We start from the raw sequence: 24,266 nt of genomic DNA on the forward strand, positions 1-24,266 counted from the left end.
TCTGTCTCAAATCTTGTCTATCGTTCTCTTTTATACCTCTAAGCCTTATGGTGAATTCCATGGACCTGAACTGCATCATTGTAATTTCGTTTTTGACTCTCTGCATTTTATTATCAGCATCAGAAATTTTATAGTCAGTGTCCTTCATTTTAACATTCATTTCTGATTTAAATTCTACCAGCTTAGCATCCGTTCTGATAATTGCTTCTGACAGACCAGACACCACAGTCATTAATTTATTAGTCACCTTGTCATATTTCTCTTGCACCACCTCTTTAATTTCATTAATCTCCTGCTTAATTTCCTGTTGTGACTTTTGAAATTTCTCATCCAGAGCCTGAGTAATAAAATCCTTTAAACTTTCAAAATCAAACTCTTTTTTCTGGCTCTGCTGGCTGGGAGGCTGCTGCTCAGATTTGCGTGTGGGGGATCCCCCCCCTGCCGCCTTCCCTTCCTGTTTAGGTTTGGAAGCCATTCTGCCACGTAGGCTAGCTTTTCTAAAAAAGGAGATCCTTTTTCCTTTTCCACCACCACAAAGTCCTCTAAAAATTTCCCCCAGGTTTAATCAAATTGAGGATAAGATTTAAATTGAAGCAAGCTCAGGCTTATTTTAAAAGAATTTTTCCTCTTTTCTTTTTCCTCCTTGTTACAGACAGCGCAACTTTGTAGCTAGTTAAAGTAACATTACGAATCCACTCTCACTTTCAGCTTGTTAACACTGAAGCCGGGCGCCATTTTTCAAGCCGCTTTCACTCACTCACGCTTCTACTTTGAATCACAAAATCACAGAAGTAATAATACTTGCAGTTTCGAGGTTTGGAGGTTCAAGTTATTATCTCCCCCTGGTTATTGGAATTGATTTTGTTTAAATTGAAAGGTTGCTGCAGCCGACTTGCTCTGCGCTAGGCAGAGTCATCCCATGCCGTCCAGAGTCTCAGCAAGTTGAAAGGGAGCCGCGCCTGTTTCCTCCCCAGTAACAGCTGTCTAGGGGCTCACAGGGGCTCACAGGGGCTCAACCTGCTCCTCGCCCACTCTCTTCCTCAAATCCTACGGAATTGGGAATTTTCAAAGCCGCTTCTTTGGATCGAAGCGGCTCTACAGGCAGCAGGGCTGGCGGTCCAAAAACGGGACCGTCTTTTGTCGGCGGCAGGCAAACCGGAAGTCCGCGAGCAATCATTTTCTTCAAGAATACACTTCCTCTCTTGGAATTTGGGAGGATGGAGAGGAAGCTGGTGTACAGACGACTGTATTAAATTTTTAAACAGGTACCAAGTAATTGCCTTACAAGAGACTTGGGTTAGCAATGATGAGGCCCCCATTGAGCTCCCCGGGTTTAATATTTGGCAGCTGCCAGCAAAGAGGGTAGCTATAAAGGGAAGAGCCTCAGGAGGGTTGGGCATCTTGGTAAAAGCTGAATTAGGATGGAAGAGAAATGAGATATGCTCGGACCCCGGCCCTTTATTTTTTCAAGCAATCCATTTGGCATATGAAGGGATGTCAATGGTACTTGTAAATGTGTATGTTAATCCAGCAATGGGCGATCTGTGGGAGGCACTAGAGACAAAAATGTTAGATATACATAAACAATTTATAAAAACACCTTTAATTTTGGCAGGGGATTTTAACGCTCGGGTGGGTCCCTCATTGGAGCCTTTTATTGAAAATGGTACAATTCCAGATGGATATTTACATAACCAACAATCATGGGACTCCCAAGATAGGAAAAAGAATAAAGATGGGGGGAAATTTCTAACAATGGTATACAACTATAACCTTCAAATTGTAGGCCAGTACTCAGAAGCTAAAAGGTATCCCATAACTTTTTTTGGCCCTAAGGCATGTAGCTCTATTGATTACTTTTGTGTTTCTCTCAGCTTAGTATCAGGGGCAACTTTGGTCTTGACGTTACCAAGGCCAGAAAGTGATCATCTTCCGATTGAGACGTCCCTGGCAATCCCTTCCGACATAAGGAAAAGAAATCAAACAATTCAACAAATAGGCTTCAACTTAGAAATAGCCCATGAGAAAAGACTAACATAGAAGAGGGTTGATAGTAAAGCAGTGACAGAATTCATGAATTCACCACGTATGGAAGCCTTAGCGCATATATGCTCAAATAGTATGGGTGAACAAGAGCTTATAGTATATTTTGCGGAAATATGCCACAAATTGAAGCATTTTTTCATGACTACCAAGCCAATGGGCCAGTTTGATTCTAGTTACTCAACATGGTTTGATAATGACTGCAAGGAAAGGAAAAAACAGTTTAGGAAATCACTTAGGAGATACTTAATCAGCCCAAACATGGAATTACAGAAGGAGTATATCACCATAAGGCAGAAATACAAGCAGCTATTGAAGAGGAAAAAGGCCTCTTATATTGACAACTTATGGGCTAGCCTAGAACAGGCAGCAAAGCTGGCCTCACCCACACTTTTCTGGTTGGAGGTCTTAAAAATTATTAGAGATAGAAAACCAATAAGTGACCCAAACATTACTGCAGAAAGTTGGGAGAAGCATCTGGCCACTCCAGAGCAGCGGAAAGCTCTGATGAGGTGATATCCTCTCTGAGCTTGATACAGGGATATGAAGCCTTACCCCAGTGGGAAGAAGTGTCAATCATGGAGGTGAGGCATTTAATTTCCTCCCTGAAGACAAACAAAGCTCCAGGACAGGATGCACTCCTGGCATTGTTATTTAAAGATAACATAGCCTGGTGGGCGCCTGTCCTGGCGGGTCTCTTTACTTTTATCAATAGAACAGGGCAAATTCCTGTCATTGGTGTTCATCAATAATTATTCCATTATATAAAAAAGGCTCTAGAGATAACCCAGATAATTTCTGTTTAATTAGTCTAATTGATATATCAGCAAAAATTTATGCTAAGTATTTGCTTCATAAATTAGAAGATTGGACAATGAGAAATAACATTTTAGCTGAAGAACAGACAGGCTTCAGGAGAGGAAGATCTACTATGGATAATTGTTTTGTATTGGACCATCTAATAACAAAGTTTAAGTTTTGGAAAAAACCACTGTATGTGGCATTCATAGACCTGAAGGCAGCCTTCGACTCAATTGATAGACAAATTTTATGGGATAAATTAGAGACCATGGGAATAGAAAAAAATTGTTATATCTAATTAGATTGTTATACATGGAAACCCAGGTAAGAGTTCGAGTGAACAGGACAGAATTGGTAACAAATGCAATCCCAATAAAGAAGGGCGTTAGACAAGGTTGCATTTTAGCCCCAATACTTTTCAATTTATATTTAAATGACCTTTCAAAATGTTTGGAAGACATATCACTCCATGGGCCTAGTATAGGAACAAAACAGGTAAATTGCTTGTTATATGCCGATGATATAATTTTGCTGTCGGCCTCACAGGTGGGGCTACGAAGGTCACTCGGGAGGTTGGCAGCATATTGTATAAAAAAATCGCTTGACAATTAACGTAGAGAAATCAAAGGTAATGATATTTAGCAGGCAACAAAAGACAAGGAGATGGGTTTTAAATGGCAGAAGAATAGAACAAGTTCAATCATTTACTTATTTAGGGCTAGTATTTCAGACAAATGACAAATGGAATAAGCAGGTAAAAGCCAGAAGGCCTTGAAAGGCCTTGGCTCGGATGGTCCAACTAAACAAACTCATTTTAGAGAAAACTCCATCTTCATTAACCCCAGTGCTAAAGGTCTTTCAGGCAAAAATTGAACCAGTACTTACCTATGGGGCAGAAATATGGGGGTCGATTAAGTTGCCTGGGCTGGAAACTCCTCAAAATAAGTTCTTGAAGAGAATTTTGGCAGTGTCCCCTGGAACCCCAGCTTGTGTAGTAAGGGCAGAAACGGGAGTCCATGCAATTGGCACTAGGGCCATGCTGAAGACCGTTTATTATTTGTTAAGACTAATCGAGATGGAGGAAGGGAGGTTACCAAAGCTAGCGCTAATGGATCAGATTATCTCAAGTAATAAAAATAATTGGTTATCAAGAGTTCTAAAGCAGGTATCTAACTCTGGCATTCCTTTAAATTGGCAGCAGTATGATCATAGGCAGATCCGAAATTGGATTGCACAGAGATTTAAGGACATAAGTGCACAATCGGATATTGCACAGGTGACAGCAGTAAAAGTTTGCCCCTGGTTATCGGCCAATAAACAAATTTTTAAAATAGAAAAATATTTAACTGTGCCTTTGTTTCCCATCATAAGGAGATTTTTTACCTAATTGAGATTAGACCAACTTCAAACAAATATGCTTTGGGGTAGGTATAAGGGTATCCCTGTAAGTGAAAAAGTCTGTTTATGTGGGAAGGGGGAAGTTGAAACAATGTCCCATGTAATTTTTGACTGTCCCCTGTACTCAGATTTGAGGGAACACCAGCTGGGCAGGATCTTTTATGCCAGCATCCCTAGGTTCTAACTTGCAGCTGGTGAAATGGATTGCCAAATTTGCTGTAAAATTGATGGAAAAAAGGACAAAGTTGGTGCAGCAGAATGTGGTAAATTGAAGGAAAGATCACTTGATTTAATAATGTAATTTTAATAGTAGTTTTAAGACTGATTGGGTAGATGCAGGGGTGACATTGTAATATAATTTTAATCATATTTAAATTTGTATCTCAAATTATTGTATTCTATTCTGATTTCATTCTAGATCGTATTTTACTCTAATTTCATTTTAAATTGTGTTTTATTCCTATCCTATTCCAATTTCATTTTAAATTGTTCTTACCAAACTTTTGTAATAATTGTTTCTGGAGCTCTGCACTTTGATATGGCCCAAGGGCTAATCAATAAATAAAGACTGATTGCTTCCAGTTCTTCAACATTGCACCCAATGGACTATCTGGCGGAATGTTGAGAAATTCCATCTTTTCCCCACAGCACTTCTTACCTGCCCTGTTTCTCATGTTAGAGACCACAATCACTCTAGAGTTAACCAAATCATCTGCTTCACCCTTCTCCGGCCGTTCCCCTTGCAGGAAGACAGAACCGCAAATCTGGACTCAATAATCATTTCGTACTTAGAGTACATCTCACACATCCCGTCAATCTTAGTCTTTCACACACAGAGCCAACTGCTAAGTCCAATTTTCTTACCTTGGTCTGTGCACAGAGTTGCCCAGTTGCAGCACTTAGTGCCCACTGTTATGGTTACAGGACTCTTTACAATTTTTTTCTCTTTAATCTTCATATCAGATTCCACAGGCACATGAGACTTGCCAAACAAGAAGACAGAGGAATGTTGAACTCAACAGGACATGTCTTTCTAGTCAGTGTCTAGTCAAAGATTCCCACAGCTTGTCCGAAAAATCCTGGAGGAGCCCCCAAGTTGTGGGATTCATTGTCTAGGTTTTGAAATGATTGCAAGGCAAAACTTATAAAAGAAAACAATGATCATTTTATTTACTACTTTCAAAGAGGGTGTATCACATACACACAGGTACAGTGGACACACCTTAAGCCATCAATATACTTTCTTTATATTCCCTATCACCATCGCAGATTTACTTCCCATCTTTTCCTCATTGGCTGAGTACTCAGGCCGTCACAAGCTATCTGAGGCACCTAAAATAAATAGATTTTTCCCTGCCCCTTATTTACAATTTATCTATAATAACTATTAGTTTCTGGGGGTTGTCTCTAAGTCAATCACCATGCCAGCAAATTCTAGCTAAAACCAATTTTGGACATACCAGGGGCCTCTCTTCCCTATGTTCAGCTTTAGGCTTAAGCAACATTTATGAGATTAGATAAGTACATAGTGTATTTTTTTTCAAAGGTCCTGCTACAATTTCTATAAAAACAATGAACTGCTTTCTCCTTTCCCACACCATCAGAGGTGAATTGCTCCTGGATCGGACCAGATCGCCTGGTCTGGTAGAGATCTTGGCCATTGGTTTGGTGATCTGGTAGCAATGGTGGAGCAAAGTTCTGCCCACCTGCCTGGGTGTTTTTTATCTTCTGCGCATGCACAGAATGTTTTGTGCATGTGCAGAAGGTTTGCACATGGATGTGATGTGCATATGCACGTGAGCCATGCTCACACACGCGTGGCACGTGCGCTTCCGAACCGGTAAGGAAGGTAAGTAGACTTCGCCCCTGCACACCATGATATACAGTACTTTATCATGGAGCATAAACTGCACATTCAGATAAGTGGAAATAGTTCTTTTTATCCTTTTCCCTCATAAATTGAAGATACATACCTTGTGCCACATGTAGAGTTGAATTAAAGATGCATACTTATAGAGATTAAATTTATTGTTCATACTTTCTCCTTTCCATTAATAATTCCAGCTTGTTTCAGCAATTCCATTTTGTGTTTTTCCTGATGGAACAGCTTTGTTAAAACATCTATCATGGCAGTGGGAATTTTGCCTTATTTTTTTCAGTGTAATGAGATTTCTGAAAAATATTGTACTTTCAGTAGTGTTTCTCTCTCCATTCTTTTTTTAAGTATAATAATTTATTATATTATATTATTATTATTATTTTGAATGCCTTGGCAAACTTATAAAGTAATGAGCCTAAAAGTAGGAAAGCTTGAGCAACATGGCAGTTGCTAATATTAAAGACATAATTTTGTCATTTGGGGCATATTTACTAGTTTTTACTCCAATAATGTTTTTGCACTTCTATGCAAGCTAAAATCTGATATCTGGTGTTTTGGCTCCTTGGAAGTATTTAGTGAGCCTTTTGAAGATTTTTAAGGCAAGGCAGACTATAATTAATAAGAAACATCCTTGAAACTGAACACTGGATTCTGTGGATTAAAGAGATTTGGGGGGCCAATTTGGATCATTAATACTATTTAAAGAACACCTTACAAGGTGGAAGAAGAGAGAAGAAAAATTAAACAAGACTTAAAAATTTGGATAATTTAGAGGGAGCAAATTGGAAAACTTTAAGGACTATAAATTTAGGAGATTTTGAGGAACAGTTTTGAGACTGAATAAACTTCACTAATATTGGTGTTTTTGGTGTTCCTGGGCAATTGGGATCTCGGAAGCTTGGTAGAAAAATTGAGTAACTTTCTGCCTATTAAATTACTACAAAATGTTTCACAAGGGAAAACAGATACAGTTTACAGTTTATAAAGAAATATTATTGATGTTTCAATGTATTCAGGAAGATATGACAAAGAATCATAGGGAAATGATGGAACTGATGCAGGATATAGATGTGAGACTAGAAAACCCCCAACAAATGACAATAAAAGATGAACAAAAAATTCAGAAAATAGAGGAGAAATCAGAAGTAGCTGAGGAATGAATAGAGGAGATAAATTAAAAAATGAGACAAGCAGATAAAGATATGGAAGAGATAGTAATAATTCTTAAAATTGGAACAGATAGATTACTCTTTAAGAGTTCAAAAATATAGAAGAGAATAAAGAGAAATGTCTCCCAAAAGTGATGAAAGAACTATGGATGGGTGCTCTAGAATTCCTGTCAGCGTTCCAATTAATACTCCCATTTCAGGAGAAACCAAAAACATCGTGGCGAGACTGGCTAGAAAAATAGTGGGCTCTGATGAGCTCTGTGAAAATCCAGCCTGACAAACCACTGTCGGGGGGTCTTTAGACCAGAACCATCCTATCGGGATGGTGAAGAAGGAGAGGTGCCTCAGACGACCAAGAGGAACAGGCAAGTTCCTCGAAAGGTCAGAGGCTGCTCTTCAAACTGGCAGCGGGGGTGGCTGCAAATGAAAAATGACCACCCTGAAGTTGGGGCAACCAGACTAAGTTTTTTGTGCAGGAGTGGTGCCTGAATGGAATGCTTGTACCGGGTGAGTGATTAGCCAACTCACAGGTAAAAAAGAAAAAAATTTAATAACTTTAAAAGGTGTCCCAGAGTGGAAATGAGCAGCTAATTGGCATTTGGGAAAGTTAATGGAGGAAGAAGAACAAAGAGGAGGTTAAAATACCAAAGCCTAAGAAAGAAAATTTCACAACTGGATTTAAAATTGGATTTGGAGAAACAAAAAATAATAAAAGAAAAAGAAACCCGAGGAAAAGTACACTTTATCTGGATTCAAAATACTTTTGACAGTTTTGATACTTAGTTGCTCTGAGAATATTGTGGATTTGAGAGAGACATCTGCTGGCAGAAAGAGAAAACTGCAATCTTGGTTGAAAGACAGAAGAGAAAATAACAGTTGTGACCTTGACTAATAAAAAATAATTCAGAAACTGTGAGAACTTTTAAGGAGTATCTGTTTTTCTGAACTGCTTGGTTTCGACTTTCAATGGTTGTGGAAGATAATAAAGCTTTAACTTGGAGTGGTTGGATAAATATTCAAATTGGATACTATTTGGAATTAAAAAAAGACTATATGGACTTTAAAATTTTAATTAAATATAAATAAAAAGTTTTAACATTTTTTTAAAATTGACAATATGGAGTCTTGGATGTGTGAGGAATTAATTGAGATGTTTAAAAACATGTGTGAATCACTAAAGGGTAATAAAGAGTCAAAAATTTTGCTGGAACACACAGAACAGGAAAAAGAGAGCATAAATGAGGAGCAAGAAAATAATATTGAAGGAAAAGGAATTGAATGCAAAAAGCAATTAGATGATTTCACTGGGATTAACAGTGGCAAAAAAAAAAAAAGAGTGGATGGGGGGAATATTCTCCCAAAAAGAATCAATCAAAGGGAAAAGAAGGAAAGAGTGGAAAGAGATTAGGAGAAAGCTTGGGGAGAATTACTTGAGTAATATATCTAAAAGTGAGAAAAAGGATTCAGAAGAAAAGATATAATAAATACAAAAAGAAAAAAAGAAAAAGTTAAAAGAATGGGATAAAAGGAGGAAATTATTAAGAAGTGGAATTTTGGAGAGACCAAGAGAAAATGGTTAAAGAAGGGAAGAATAGTGGAAAGAAGGAAGGGAAATAAGATATATATTAGTAGATTTAAGGGAACTGTATTAATACTATTAATTTTGGGTCAAATAAGTTAAAGGGTTTTAATGTAAGAAGTGAATATGATGATGTATATTGCTTATAGCGAAACAGAATAGCAGATGAAATATGAAATGGCAGTGGGGTTTTATTATGAAGACAAGTTAAATTAAAAGATAAAATTGAAATGTTAAAAAGTGGGATGGGGATTTTGAAAAATATATACTGTAAATGAAGAAATAAGATAATTAATTGCTGTTATTGTAAGAAATTAGGAATTAAGGGCGGATAGTGATACTGTTTATGTATTATGTATTAAGAAGAGACTAAGATACAATGTGGATGGTTAATTAAGTTAAAAGGTTTCAATGTAAGAATTGAATATTATTATTATTATTATTATTATTATTATTATTATTATTATTATTATTATTATTATTATTATTATTATTATTATTCATTAAATTTATATACTGCCCTACTCCCGAAGGACTCAGGGCGGTGAACAGCCAGAAAATAAAATACATATAATACAAACATTAAAACCATTTAAAATACATTAAATCCTTTGGCCCAGAAAACAAATTTAAAACACCCCAATTTATAAGACAAATTTAAAATTTAAAAAAGCAATTTAAAAGAGAGGTTAGGCCAGGCCAGCCTGCTAGAGTAGGAATGTTTTGAGGGCACGGCGGAAAGCGCGCAGATCCAGAATCCTCCATATCTTCGGGGCGAGCTCATTCCAGATGGCAAGTGCCCCCACAGAGAAGGCTCTCCCCCTGGGGGCCGCCAGTCGACACTATTTGGCCAACAGCACCCTGAGAAGCACCTCTCTATGGGAGCATACTGGTTGGTGAGAGATTACTGGTGGCAGAAGGTGGTCCCGGTCCTAAGCCGTGGAACGCTCTAAAGGTGGTAACCAAAACCTTGAAGCGCACCTGGAAGACCACCGGGAGCCAGTACAGCTCGCGCAGGAGGGGAGTCACATGGGAGCACCATGTCGCTCCCATAACCACCCGCACGGCCGCATTCTGGACCAACTGGAGCCTCTGGGTGCTCCTCAAGGGGAGCCCCATGTAGACAGCATTGCAGTAATCCAGGTGGGAAGTGACGAGGGCATGAGTGACCGTGCTTAACAAGTCCCAATCCAGAAAGGGATGCAACTGGCGAATCAGGCAGTCCTGATAAAAAGCCCTCCTGGCCACAGCCGTCAAGTGCTCTTCTAAAGACAGCTGTGAGTCCAGGAGGACACCCAAGTTGCGAGCCCTCTCCGTGGGGGCCAACGACTCGCCCCCAATAGTCAGTGATGGCACCAACTGACTATATTGGGACGTTGGAAACCACAGCCACTCGGTCTTGGATGGGTTGAGTCAGAGTCTGTTTCTCCCCATCCAGATCCGTACAGCCTCCAGGCACCGGGACATCACTTCAAGGGCATCGTTGGGGTGATCTGGGGTGGAGATGTACAGCTGAATGTCATCAGCGTACTGATGGTACTTCACCCCGAAACCATGGATGATCTCACCCAGCGGCTTCATATAAATGTTGAACAGAAGGGGCGAGAGGACCGACCCCTGCAGCACCCCACATACAAGGGGCCTCGGGGTCAACCTCTGCCCCCCTGCCAACACAGACTGCGACCGGTCGGAGAAAAAGGAGGAGAACCACCACAACACGGTGCCCCCCACCCCTAACTCTTCCAACCAGTGCAGCATGATACAATGGTCGATGGTATCAAAAGCCGCTGAGAGGTCTAATAGGACCAGGACAGAGGAGCAGCCCCTGTCCCGAGCCCTCCAGAGATCATTGACCAATGCAACCAATGTGGTTTCCATGCTGTACCCTGGCCTGAAGCCCAACTGGAACGGATCCAGATAAGCCGATTCATCCAGGTACTGAGGGAGCTGTCGCGATATCACACTCTCAACAACCTTCGCAACAAAGTGAAAGTTGGAGACTGGACGGTAATTAGCCAACACTGCCGGGTCCAGGGAAGGCTTCTTGAGGAGAGGTCTCACCACCGCCTCTTTCAAGGCGGCGGGGAAGACACCCTCACTCAAGGAAGCATTTATGATCCCCTGGAGCCAGCCTCATGTAACCTCCCGAGAGGCCAGCACCAACCAGGAGGGACACGGGTCCAGTAAACATGTGGCCGCGCTCAGTCTGCCCAGTATCCTGTCCACATCTTCGGGAGTCACAGAATCAAACTCTTCCCAGTTAATATTCTCAAGACCTGCCTCCATCATTCCCCCTGAACCTATCCAGTCAGAGTCCAGATGTTCCTGAATCTGAGTGATTTTGTCATACAGATACTGTACAAAATCCTTGGCTCTACCCCCCAAGGGGTCCTCTTGCACTTCCTGGTGGAGCACGGAGCGAGTCACCCTAAACAGGGCGGCCAGGCAATTATCTGATGATGCAATAAGAGCAGAAAAATAGTTACATTTTGCCACTTTTATCGTCACCAGGTAAGTCTTAATATGAGACCTTACCAGTGTTCGGTCAGATTCAGAACAGCTGGTCCTCCAACCGCTCTCCAGGCATCTTTTCCAGCGCTTCATCTCCAGTGAACCAAGGAGCCAAGCGAGATCGTCGCCGAGTCAGAGGCCACAAAGGCACGACACGATCCAAAGCTCCAGTGGCCGCCCTATCCCAGGCAGCCACCAGGTCTTCGATTGAGCCATGAGCCAGAGCCTCAGGAAATGGCCCAAGCTCTGTCTGGAACCGATCCGGGTCCATCAGGCGCCTGGGGCGGAACCACCTCATCGGTTCCTCCTCCCTGCGGTGGGGTGTAGTGGTTTGAAGGTCAAAGCGAAGGAGAGAATGATCCAACCATGACAAGGGTTCAGTCACTATATCCCCTATATTGAGATCATTCAGCCACTGACCAGAGACAAAAACCAAGCCCAGAGTGTTTCCCCCCATGTGAGTAGGGCCATGCGCTAACTGGGTCAGGTCCATACCGTCATGGAAGCCATGAACTCCCGCGCTGCCTCAGACGCTTCACCGATGGATGGCAGGTTAAAATCCCCCATGACCATAAGCCTAGGGGTATCAACCGCCACCCTGGCTATAACGTTGAGCAGTTCAGGCAGGGCCGCTGCCACGTGGCAGGGAGCCAGGTACGTGATCAGCAAGCCCACCTGTACCCCATGACCACACTTCACCAGGAGGGACTCACATCCGGCAATCTGAGGAACAGTGGCCTCCCTCGGACCAAGACCTTCTTTTATAACAATCGCCACCCCCCCCGCCCCTACCCTGTGACCTCGGCTGATGAAATGCGCAGAAACCAGGTGGGCACATTTCAATGAGACCCAACCAGGTCTCCGTAATACCTGCCAGATCTGCATATGATGATACATATTGTGTATAGTTAAAAAGTGGGATGGGGATTTTGAGAAATATATTTTCCAAATGGAGAAATAAGATAATTAATTGATGTTATTGTAAGAAATTAGGAATTAAAGGGCAGATAGTGATACTGTTTATGTATTATGTATTAAGAAGAAATTAAGATAAGATAAAGAAATATGGAAAAAGAATATAATGGCCGAAATTGGAAATATGTACACTGTACTTGGGGAGGGGGAGAGAAAGAGATGAAATAACAAGATATGGTGAAAAATGATGAATTTGTGATAAAGAATTATATAAAAGGGATGAATTTGGAAAAAGCTGGAAGATTGGAATAGATTATAAAAATTAAGATATATAAGATGTATGTGACCCAGTCAACACTCTGTTCATAAAATATGTATGATGAAAGAAAAAATTTAATAAAATTTGTTTAAAAAAGTACTCCCATTTCAAACAGAACTCTGATGCAGGATGATTCTTCAAAGAACAGCTTTATTAGGAGATATCATCTTGGCACAACTGGTGGAAAGCCAGCTATGAATGTTCCCGTGCTTTCCACCACATTAAAAAGTCAAAGTTTCCTGTCTTCTCAAAACAATAAATCACATTGTCCAATGTGGATACTGGCTGGTTGCCTAGTTACGTCTCTCCTCCTCCTCTGACCAGCCAGCCATTGGAATTTTTCTGACTCAACAGAGAACTATATTGTTTTGGCTGCAAACCCCATCTAGCTCTACTCCCCTTCAGCTCCAAACTGTGTCAACCTGAAGCCATGTGAAAAGAAACCCCGATAGGCAAAAAACCTACAGAAAAGAAAACGGTCGCAGCCAGGTCAGCTTCAGGCTTGAAAGTTCCAACAGCAAGAGATAGGTATTGAGGCAGGGGAAATACTTAGATTAAATAAGTGTGATGTAAGGAGATATAAGATCCCAAGGGAGAAACATAAAAGATTTATCAAAAAGTCAATAAGAGTTGAAATTTTTAAAAGGGCAAGAGATGATGGATAGATATAGAATACTTCTTAATATGGTGTCTATTTTATCAAGAATTAGAAAAAAAGAGGTAGAAAGTAGAAATTGGACAAATAGTACTATGTATACTGATGTATAATAGAATGTATTATAATCATGATGTATACACAAATGCTAGAAATTGAAAGATTATGACTATGTATATCTAAATAGTATTATTAGTATTGTGTATAAAGTATATTGACCCAGACAATACACTGTTCACTAAGCACTTATGGATGGTAAAGAAAAAAATATAAATAAATAATTTTTAAAAATGTATCATTTTTTATTCTCATTAAAATTATTTTCTTCCACGGATTACCATTTGCTATAATATTATTTAAATTATTTGAAAGTGTGCTTTATTGTCATCTTAGGAATTTTAATTTTAATTTTAATTTCATATTTATTTTTTCTTTCAAAATTCATTAGGTATAATATTTATTTATTATGAGGAAAAGATAAGTGGAAGATGTGTTTGGGTGGGCCAAACACATCTTTTCAAACATGTTTTCAAACATTAATGGTGGAGTAAGCAGGTGGAACAATAATTTGGTTCTGCTCCAGATAGAAAGATATATTGGTATAACTTTGATTCTGATAGAAATAAAATATAGTAAGGAAAAGCTAGTTAAAAGAGCTATGAAAAATAATTAACATTTATGCTTATATTTACTTTCTTGATATATTTGACAAGCTCTTTTTAATTCTTAATAAAATATCATTTTACTCAACTCAAGGTTACATAATTCATCCAAATTTTTCTTTTTTAAAATGTTGCAATTATAGTATGGATGGAAACAGACTTTAATAACTTTAAATGAAAACTACACAAACAATTTAAAATACCTTTTTGAATCTTAATTGCTGTTTTACAATTAATCAACACATTTAATTCTTTTTTATTTTTTTATTTTTTTATTAATTACATTTCTTAGTGCTTAATAAACATCGTGCTGTCTGGGCATTCAATTTGCTTAACAATACATATTATGTTCTTAATCTCCACCCCTTTTTTCCAACCACTGATACAATAGATTCCATGTTTGATAATATTCCGTATCTTCTGTTTCTTTTTTAATGTCAGTCTGTCAATTTCTGCACACTACCATTTTCTTAATTATTTATTCATCTCAAGACAATTGTGTCTGAAACTTACAAAGAGATTATGTCAAGCTCCTATGAAAACAGATAGTTTAGAATCCAAAATACAAGGCTGGGAGATAAAAGGAACACTAATTTGTAAGAAAATGTTCTTTAAAGAAACAATGGCTCAAATCTAAGCAAGTCACAAGTAATCTAACAGTTGTACTGAGACCAAAGTTTATACTGTAAACTTTTGCTTGGAAGCAGAGTTTATCTGCTGGATTATCTGTACCAGCCTCTTTTTTTTGTTGTTCTGTTTCATGCTAATTTTCCATTCCTTGATTTAAGATTTCTTTGTGAAGGAACTGTGAATTTCTTGGTAGTGATTCATGGTTTGGATCATTGCCTAGTTTGTCTTCTCTTATTTCTAATCTTTTAATTGTTTCCTAATAACTTGATTTACTTTCACATTGGATTAACTTGTTACTGTCTCATACGGATTATGAATTATGAATTGATTATTATGTCTGCTAAATTTAAGATACCAGAATAAATAAATCCACACATGTAATTAACATAATGGGCATTAGGTAATCATTTACTCTTCTTTTTTAAGAGTCTGTATTAAGAACTGTCTTATTTAGATAGAGATTCTTAACAAAGGGAACCAGATGCCTTTAGTTTATCATTAGCATCAAGCCTTTCCCAAGTCTATAATGAAATATATTTTAGTAATTTGGTGTTGCAGCAACATATGCAAAAATTATGTATATCTTTCTCCTTTTTTGCGATCAATTTCTTCTACTTAATAATTTATGTGGACATTATGTTAACATTTGTAATTGAGAATATATGTCCAGGATAATAGTTCTTCTGGAGTTTGACAAATCTTGATATATGCTGTTGAAGTCTAAAAGTACTGACAGTATCACATTTTACCCCATAACTGTGACAGATTGATTGGAAGTTAGTGACTGCCACTTGATATTGGTTGTGAACAATATTAAAGGAGGAGTGTGCATACTGTGGAAAGTTGATGAATGATTGGAGGATTTTTAGATATTGCAGGGCTCTGTGGAAAGTGAAGAAGGCAATGATGTTCACATTTTCCAAGGTAGTTGCAGGTGTGAAGAAAGAGTGTTGAGTGGAGCTTGGTAGACCAGGAAGCCAGATTAGATAGCACAATTGACTGAACTACTTTGATAAGCAGAGAATCAGTGGTGGGTTCCTCCCGGTTCCTCACGGTTCTGCCGAGCCGGTAGCGGTGACGATATGATGTCACGGAACTGGTTCTGCCCCCTGCCCCCCCATCCCCTCGCATTATTCTTACCTTTTATTTGGCCCCACCCCCAATCTATTGCTGCCTCCTGAGTCCCAGCTGATGGGCTATAAGGAAAAAAAACTGTTTAAACTCTTGCCGCGGGGCTTCAAAGGACCGCCCTCCAGCTGATCAGTGGTAAAAGGCAGTTTGGTAGTAGACTGGTGCCTCCAAAAATAAATGAGTAGACCAGTACCTCTGCTAAATCCTAAAGAATTGTCACATGACCATCAAGCCACGCCCACAGAACCGGTAGTAAAAAAATTTAGAACCCACCCCTGCAGGGAATGTACAGTACCAGCAATGGTAGCAGTGCCACTGATCAATTGTCCAAAGGAATTTGGTATACTGATGATCATTTGTTTTTGTTTTTTTTTATTGAAAAGTTTTAAAAGTTTTACAGACATTTCCCCTTCCCCCTCCCTGCTCCCCTTCCAACCCTCCCCTTCCCCTCCCTCCCCCCCCACTTCCCAGAGCAAAATACAGGGTATAACATTTAACAATCATAAGCTAACATAAGCTAATTATCTATAGCCTCCTATCCCCCTCTTGGACTTTTAACTCCCCTTTTACTAAACTAAATTTAAGTACTTTATAAAATCTCTTTAATCATTCATAAACTATTTAAAAAATTTTAGTCCAATATTTGCCTTGAATATAATCAATCCATCTTTTCCATTCTAACATATATTTCTCATTTGAATGGTCCTTTAGATATGCTGAAATTTTCGCCATTTCTGCTAAATTTACTACTTTTAATGTCCATTCTTGAATAGTAGGTAAATCTTCCTTCTTCCAGTACTGCGCCACCAAGAGTCTTGCTGCAGTTATTAAGTTCAAAATCAAATTAGTCTCTATAGCCGTACAATCTGTAATTATACCTAACAAAAACAACTGTGGAGTAAACTTTATCCTTTTAAAAAATATTTTGAATAATCCACCATATTTTTATCCAAAATGCTTTAACTTTTTTACAAGTCCACCAAACATGAAAATAGGTAGCATCAACACAATCACATCTCCAACATTTGGGTTGTAAGTTTGGGTACATGCAAGCTAACTTTTTAGGATCCAAATGCCATCTATAAAACATTTTATAAAAATTTTCTCTCAAATTTTGACCTTATGTAAATTTTACATTTCTTACCCAAATCCTTTCCCATGTTTCCATCATTATTGGTTCCTCAAAATTTTGTGCCCATTTTATCATACAATCTTTAACTAACTCTGTCTCCGAGTCTATTTCTATCAAAATATTATACAATCTTTTTATGTGCATTCTACTCTGGTCCCTAATTTGTTTTATCAAATTTTCTTCACTTTGTATAATACCAATTCTCTGATCTTTTTTCCATCTATTCTGCAGCTGTACATACTGAAACCAGGTTTGAATTGCCCTTTCCTCTCTTAGTACATTCAGAGGCTTTAACTGTAGTACATTTCTTTCTGTAAACAGAAGTTCTTTATAAGTAATTGCATCCTGTCTTTGTTCTATACTTATATTTTCTATCGCATGTCTGGGTACTACCCACATGGGTATCTTGCCATTCAATTTATATTGGTATTTTTTCCAAACACGCAGGAGGGCATTCCTTGATATATGACTTTTAAAAGTTCCATCCACCTTCTTCTCATAAGCTAAGTAGGCATGCCAACCATATAGCAAATCATACCCTTCAATATTCAGTATTCTTTCATCTGTTAAATTAATCCAATCACTAATTGCTGACAAAACAGCTGCTTCATAGTACAATTTTAAATTGGGCAATTTCAAACCTCCTCTTTCACGTGTATCCTGCATTATTTTTAATTTAACTCTTGGTCTCTTCCCTACCCAAACAAAGTTGTTAATGCCTCTCTGCCATTCCTCCAAATTTGCATCCTTTTTAAGTATTGGTATCATTTGAAAAAGAAATAGAAACTTGGGCAGAACATTCATTTTAACTACTGCTATTCTTCCCAACAAAGACAGTTGTAATTTTTTCTATTTATCCATCTCTGTCTGTATTTTATGCCATAACAATTCATAATTATACTTGTATAATTTCCCATTTGACTTTGTAATAACAATTCCTAAGTACTTAACCTTTTTCACTATCTCGCATCCTGTTACTCTTTCCATTTCTTCTTTTTGATTTGTATTCATATTCTTAGCTATCATCTTTGTTTTCCCTATATTTATTTTAAACCCTGACACTTGACCATATTGCCTAATTATCTCCATCAAACCTGTAACTGAATTTACTGGTTGGGTTAAAGTTACAACCAAATCATCTGCAAATGCTCGTAATCTATAATCATGTTGCCTGATCTTAATACCCTGTATATTATCCGAGTCCCGTATTTTATTCAGCAATACTTCCAAAGTTAAAATAAACAGTAGTGGAGACAAGGGACATCCCTGTCTTCTTCCTTTCTTGATTTTAAACAATTCTGTGAGACTACCATTAATTATTATTTGTGCTGTTTGTTTTTGGTATATTGCCTTAATAGATTGTATGAAATGCTCTCCCAACTGCATCTTTTATGCTACTTTCACTAAAAACTGCCAATTCAATCGATCAAACTCTTTCTCTGCATCCAGAAACATAAGCACTGCAGGAACTTGGTTGTTCTTCCCCAAATACTCCAGTATATTAACAATTTGTCTTACATTACTTTTCATTTGTCTCCCTTGTATAAATCCAGTTTGATCTTTATGAATCACTTATTGCATGACTGACATTAGTCTATTTGCCAAAATTTTTGCAAAGATCTTATAATCTGCATTAAGCAATGATATGGGTCTGTAATTTTTGGGTTGACTATGATCTTGATCTTCTTTTGGGATCAGGGAAATAAAAGCTGTTCTCCAGGATGGTGGCACTTCTCCTCCCCGTTGTATTTTAGCAAATAACTCCTTAAGAGGCTCTACCATTTCTAATTGAAAATTTTTAAAATTCACTTTTAACTTTCGGTTTCACACCCTTAAGCAACTCAACACCATCTTTTTTAACTTTCTCTCATCTCAAGCTCCGAAGGAAGTGGTAATTTATTAGAGTTAAAATTTAGTACTTGCAGTTGTGATTTCTCCTGTCTTGCCCTGCCTGCTTTAAGTCCAATCGCTGTGAAATCATTTAGTTTGCAGGGGTGGTCGCGGTGCCTTGTTCTGTTAAAAAACAGACACATCCCAGATCCGGAGCTTCTTCAGGTGCTTGGGGAGCTCTCACCCTCTGCGCCCCAGGATTAATCCTGGGGGTCTTGGGGAACTCTACCCACACCTGCCTGCTCACCTTCCCCTCTTCTGCCGAGGGGAAAGTTCCGAGCCGCTAGAACAGCTGATTTTCGCTGCTCTAGCGGCTTTACGAAATCGCGGGGGTTAGCGCTCCCAAAGGAGCTGCCACTGACGCCTGCGGTGCCACCAGAAGTTCCTGATGATCATTTGTTGAAGACTGATGGCAAACCTGATGGCATTTTCAACTAGATAAATAATCAGTATATTCAGTAAAAATCAATCTCCTCTCACTGTCATTCTCTGTTTAACTCTTGACCAGAATGTATAGAATTTGAGTCCGCCAATAAACAGAATGAGCTGGATTAGGTCAGTGGTTTTACTGGATGGTAATTCAGCAGTAATCCAGTATTCATATCAGTAGGCAACAGCCATCTCACCTCCTACATATGAAAGCAGGACTCTGTTCCATTTATTGGCAGTACAACTCCAATTATTTTCATCTATGACATCTGAAAACATTGATTGTGGAAGGGAATGGACTTTCAAACTGAGAATAATTTTGGTGAATGCTAAATGTTCACACTTCACACAGCATTTAGTAGTCTTGCTACTAGGGAACTATTATTGAGCTTGAGAATTTCTGGCTGTTTCTTCAGCCATCATCCCCTTATCCAATACAATGTACTTGATAATCTATACATTACCAAATATGAATAAATTTTAAATGTGTAGACTCTATATCCATGAATGGGGTCTTTTTTTCCAGCATAAAATAAATTGTACATACTTAGATATAGTTGAGTCAGTATATGCAGGCTTTGCTCCATGGCTTAAAAGCAGTGATCAAGAATGTTGCAGATACAATAGCTCATTTGGATTTCATTAGACATTTACAGGTAATAATTCCTTCTGGGATGAAACTCCTTTATGTTAGCAAGTTATAAATTTTACATAGCTTGCTACATTTCCACTATTTTTATCATTTTGTTTTATTGCCAATTGTTTTACTGAATGTTTTCTTCTATTTACCATTCTGGATTGCCCTGGTAGAAGAGTGACATATAAATGCAATATTAATAATCAGTAATAGTAACAGTATACCACCAGTTCATATATTTTACACCTCCCTTTTATGCCATAGATCAGCTGTCTCCAACTATGCAGCTTCTTGAATTGTGGAGTTCAATTTCTAGAATTCCCCAGCCAGCATGATCATTGCTGTGAATACTAGAAACAGCATTCTGTACTTCTGAAGCATACTCCAATTAAACAGTGGTGTGTTGATTCATTAAAATGGAAGTGGATAGTTTAGCTGTCAGGTGTTCTCTTAAGGAAAGTAGTAAGAATGTTTAGCAGGTTAGGTTAGGGCTTCCCTAACTCTAAAGGCAGTTGACTATAGGGGAAGAAAAAAAAGAGAAAAAAAAAAGACAATAATTAGAACACATTTTTTAAAAAGGGAAAGAAGCTCTGGAAATGCTTTGTGACAACCAAATCACTATTCTTAACTCTGCATGAACTTCTGTTCTTTAAAGATAAACATTTTATATCCTATAACCATGATGGTGAACCTATGGCATGCATGCCAGAGATAGCACACAGTGCCCTCTCTGATGCCAGGCAAGCTGTCGCCCCAATTCAACTCTGCTAATCATGCGTGCATGCCTCCCGCTGGCCAGCTGGTCTTTAGGTCTCTGTGTGCATGCGCAGGGGGGGCCACGCATGCAAATGCACAGGGGGTGGGGTGCATGCAGGGGGCCATGCGTGCATGTGCAGGAGGTGGGCGGATGCATGGGGGTCACATGCACATTGCATTTTGGGGGTTCAGCCATACACATGTGCATTTGCTCATCTGCATGCACGCTTTTGGGAACTTAGTCCAGAAAAGGTTAGCCATCACTGTCCTATAATATCTAATTATTCAATGTTTAATTGTTCCTTTCAATAGTAAGAGACAGTATATAATAAACCTTCCCCACACACATTAAAAACTACTGTGTTCTGGGTATCTAATACCAATTAACTAGTGGGCTGTTCCATTTTGTAACAATTGCAGTTTTTGGGGCTGTTTAAAGGCAGCTCTGTGTGGAATACCTTGTGGTCATGCAGTGAAGTAGCATCTCAGGTGAAGAAAGCTTAAATTATTGTGCTGTTTACATTTAATATTGAATTGGGCAGTGAATTTTGTATTTTATTCCCATGAGTTGGAACGAAGTCTGGTGTGTTTTCTGCGTGTGTATCTCTCTGGGGACTTTCTTTTTCTTTTTATGTACTGAAATCAATGATGGGATTCAAATAATTTAACAATCGGTTCTCTGCCCTAATGACTGCTGGGTGGGTGTGGCTGGGTGGTCATGTGACTGGGCATCATTGGGTTGGGTGTGGCCAACTCAATGTCACTCACATCGAGGGGTGACTCGCCTGATCTCTCCTCACCCCTCCTGTCAGATCCGTGTATCTGCCATTCTTCGTGAAAAAAGGGGGGATTTGGAGTTGTCACATTTAGTTCTTTTCCTATGTGTCCTAAGTATCCAATTTCTTGCCTGATCCTCTTTGTATAAACTTTACCCTGATTTATAACCTTTGCCTGGCGCCAGGAATGCCTGGAGAATTCTCACACCTCGGGAAATGAAAGAGAAGGTGGGGGAATGAGTGGATTGTTAAATGACTCTGAGAAGCTCTTTGTATCTGTTTCTCAGAGAGGCTGGTGTAATTTGCATTCACACGGGCGGATTGGTCAGAATCCACATCGGAAGGTGGGGAGGAGGTTCTTAATTTCCTTTATCCTGAACTGCATGCCCTGAGGGATCCCAGAGCCTGCACTGAGTTTTGACTTGCTTTCATCCCTTTCAATAAACAGTCCCTTTTGAAATACAAAGTTCTCAAGAGTTTGTACTTTCTTGGAAGTGGGGGGGGAGCTGGTCCTCATACCTCCCCTCCCAGCCAGTACTCACCTCATCTTGCATGTTATGGTGAGAGAGGAAACTTTTTCAAAGTCACTTTCCCCTTGATACTAGCCAATAAGATGAGATTTTGCTATCAGAAGACCTGATGTACATTTCCAAGTATTGTTTATCACCATTCTCTTGGTAAGACTGAATGGAGAGATTTATAAAGAATAACAGAGTTGGAAGGGACCTTGGAGGTTTTCTAGTCCAACCCCTGCTGAAGCATGATATTATTATGGACATTTTTAAAAAAAAAAAACCTCCCACAACTACTGAAGGCATCTCATTCCTCTGATTAATTGTTCTCACTCTCAGGAAATTTCTTCTTATTTCTAAGTTGGATCTGTTTAATAAATTTCCATGTCACAGATCCGTCTCACAGTTACTTCCAGTTGAGCCAGGCACCACCTATTCTATACCTGTTCATTTGGGGATTTATTTGTCTAAATGTAAAATGTTACTTTACTCTCCATTAAATTGCATTTTTGGTGAGAAGCTTGAAGAATACATTTTGAACATTAAAGCATATAGTCAAGCAAATATTTCCATTCCATTGTAAATGAAAACACATTTGAAAGGCATTTTCAAAGCAGTCAGTTAGTGGATGTTTTACCATTCTTTCTCTTCTCTTTTAATTAAATCTTTCTGTTTTTTTCCCCCTTGGACCTTATTGCAATGTTCCAAAACATTCACAGATCTTTCACAAAAAACCACTTCTAATTTAACTGGAATACATTGTTTTCATTCTCAGTTTTTCTGGTTACAGAACTTCCCTTCTCCTTCACTCATTTCTCCCTTTAATGATATTTGTACGTACTTGCAAGAAAAGGAAGCATTTAATTTTGGAGCCGCCTGGGTGAGGGCAGCCCACCTTATCCAGGCCCGGCTTCCCTGAGTAGCGACCCCAGCATTGGTCCAGTGGCCACCACTGCCTCGCGAGCCAGCCAGCCAGCCTAGCCAGAGCCTGCCAGGTGCTCTTGGCCAGTCTCCCAGGGACTGGGCGCAAAGGGACAATCATGCCCAGTTCCGCGTTGTCTTCCTCCCGTCCCTATTTTGGGGAGATTTTTAAATAAAGGGCTGGGAACATCAAGCGAGGCATGTGCTGCTGCCTCACCCACCCCGCTGGCAGCTCTGGGTTAGACAGTGATTCGGCTTTCCTGACTGGCTGCAACCTTACCTTCCTCCCATGGCTGGTGGCAGAGGGGAAGGCGAGTCAGCCAGGGCTGAGCCACTGCCGCTTGGCTCCTCCCCAGCTCACATCTTGCCCCCCACCCAGATTCTTCGCAGCTGCTGGGCCTCACCTGCCAGCAGGCTAGAAGGTAAGGCTGATGTGCAGAAGGAAGATCCGCTCTGGGATTTCTGCACTCAGCCAAAGGGCCGCCTTGGTGGGGGGGACACAGTGAGGCGAGGCTGCCTTTCAGGCCCTGCTCTGAGCTGCCGCCTGCTCAACCTCCGCTCCGCCTTGGGTCCTGCATCCAGCCCACGACAAGGGGACATGCTGCTTCTGTCAGCCTTACCTTCCAGCCCATGAGGCTTGCACCGTTCTCACAGCAGCGGCCTGCACTTGGCTGAAGGGTGCGGGCTTGTGGGCGGGTGAGGGTAGGGCGGCTAGCAGAGGGGCGATACGGGCAGCTTCCTGGTTGCCCCCCCCCACAGGCAAGGCCCAGCAGCTGTGGGAAGTCGAGCGGCGATGGCTCAGCCCTGGCTGGTTCACCTTCCCCTCTGCCACCAGCCATGGGAGTAAGGTAAGGTTGCAGCCAGTCAGGAAAGCCAAATTGCTGTCTGCCACCAGTTGTGGGAGGAAGGTAAGGTCACGGGACAAAAAAAGAGGCAGTCATGGTGGAAGAAGTTGGGAGAGTGAATAAGGGCCTCTGAAGAAGGGGAAACGGGGCAGAGGTAAGCGAGCCGATTTGGCAAAGTGTGAGACCCTGGTAGAAACTTGCAGGAGCAAGTGGGCAGAGAGAGGGAGGTGTCTCTTTAGAAAGACAGGAACTGGCATGTCCCCCGACCTGAGGTGAAGGGTGATTGGACGACATGTAGGTGGAGGCCCTAGGAAAGGCAGAGCCACGGACTGGCACTTCTGCTGACCCTAGGCGAAGGGTGATTGAGCATGTTGGCATAGGCCCCGGGAAAGGCCAGAGACAGGGACTGGCCCATTCCTGACCCAAGGCAAAGGGCGAGTGGGTGGCATGCGGGTGGCATGATGGTGCGAGCCAGGCAGAAAGGCAGCCGAGCCTTTCTGTATCCACCCTGAGGCAGCCCTTTGGCTGAGCACCTTACCTTCGTGGGCAGCCATGGTGAGCAGAGCAGGCAAGATGTAGAGATCAGCTGGGCCACATGGCCAGCATGGTAGGCCATGGCAAAGGGAGGCAAGCAGGTGAGGCTCGGAGATCAGCTGGACCACGTGGTCTAGGTGAG

The 24,266-nt window shown here is 40.2% G+C and overlaps 1 protein-coding gene across 4 annotated transcripts in view; it reads left to right on the forward strand.

The window, feature by feature from the left end:
- Positions 1 to 24,266, forward strand: part of DMD (dystrophin) — a 2,041,544-nt gene that overhangs the window by 1,531,943 nt on the left and 485,335 nt on the right. The gene's annotated exons all lie outside the window — the stretch shown is intronic.

This window comes from Pantherophis guttatus, chromosome 5 (assembly GCF_059756535.1).
Source record: "Pantherophis guttatus breed Tessera chromosome 5, ASM5975653v1, whole genome shotgun sequence".
Taxonomy (NCBI): domain Eukaryota; kingdom Metazoa; phylum Chordata; class Lepidosauria; order Squamata; family Colubridae; genus Pantherophis; species Pantherophis guttatus.